Below are 1,082 nucleotides of genomic sequence, written 5' to 3'. Positions count from 1 at the left end.
CCTTAGTGTTGTGTTTATCTGATGAAGACTCCTGAAGAGTGTTTAAGGAACTTCCTCACATATCTCATGTTGGTGACATGAAGAATCTACTGTCAGACTTTCTGATTTTTGATATCAACAAGTACTATTGTTTGAACTTCTATCGACGAGATACCATTGCTTAAGTATTTTGTTAACTTTGAAAGGATTATTATTTGTATGCCAGACCATACATCACGTGAGATAGTCCCTTTAGGATTTCATTCAGATCAGCAGAGATCTGTATTGGCGATATAACTGTAGGAGTGTGCCTTTAAATTGCCTGTGTAAAGAGATCGAGAGTTGCAACACTTACTTTTGAATCATGATAATCAAGTGAAGTTTTAAAGGGGGACAGTATAGGTTGGTGCAAGACTTTTTTGAGTTTTAATGGATTATTATTTTGACTTTAATGATAAAAAAACCAATAAGGTTTTTGGAAAATTTCTGAGCGATATTCTGGCGCTTGTAATGGCCACGTAGCTATTATTTAAAATATATTATAAAGGGTAAACAGATATTTACGATACATATATGTTGGCGCTTTAAATGGCCACGTAGTTATTAATTAAAAAAACAACATATGAAGGGTAATATTTTTCAAAGTGGACACATATCGTATGCTGTTTTTTGTTTTGATCATACAGTCTAATAAGATAAAGATAACTATGCATTAATATTAAAACATGTTTTTGCATCAACCTGTATTGTGCGCCTTAAATTGAAAAAAAAACAATTATCAGTGTTATTGGGGGGTTTTGATCTTCACTTAATAGTGCCTCTGCTTGATTCTTCCACCTATGACGACGGCCCTTGCATGAAGGGTTGATCTGGGTGTCCAGTGAAAATAGTCAACAAATAACTGACTCTCTTGTAGGTGTATGAAATTGAAAAGTATTGAAACATCTTAACGGCACAAGGACAAAACAGACCGTATGCTGTTTTATTTATTTGCACATTGAAGTATACAATTAACAGTGATGCAGATGAACAACATGCGCATGATGAACATTATAACTACATAGCAAAAGCAACTGTTCTACGTCGACCTATAAATGTATGTA

This window comes from Mya arenaria, chromosome 14 (genome assembly GCF_026914265.1).
Source record: "Mya arenaria isolate MELC-2E11 chromosome 14, ASM2691426v1".
Lineage (NCBI taxonomy): Eukaryota > Metazoa > Mollusca > Bivalvia > Myida > Myidae > Mya > Mya arenaria.
This window is presented reverse-complemented; position numbering follows the sequence as displayed.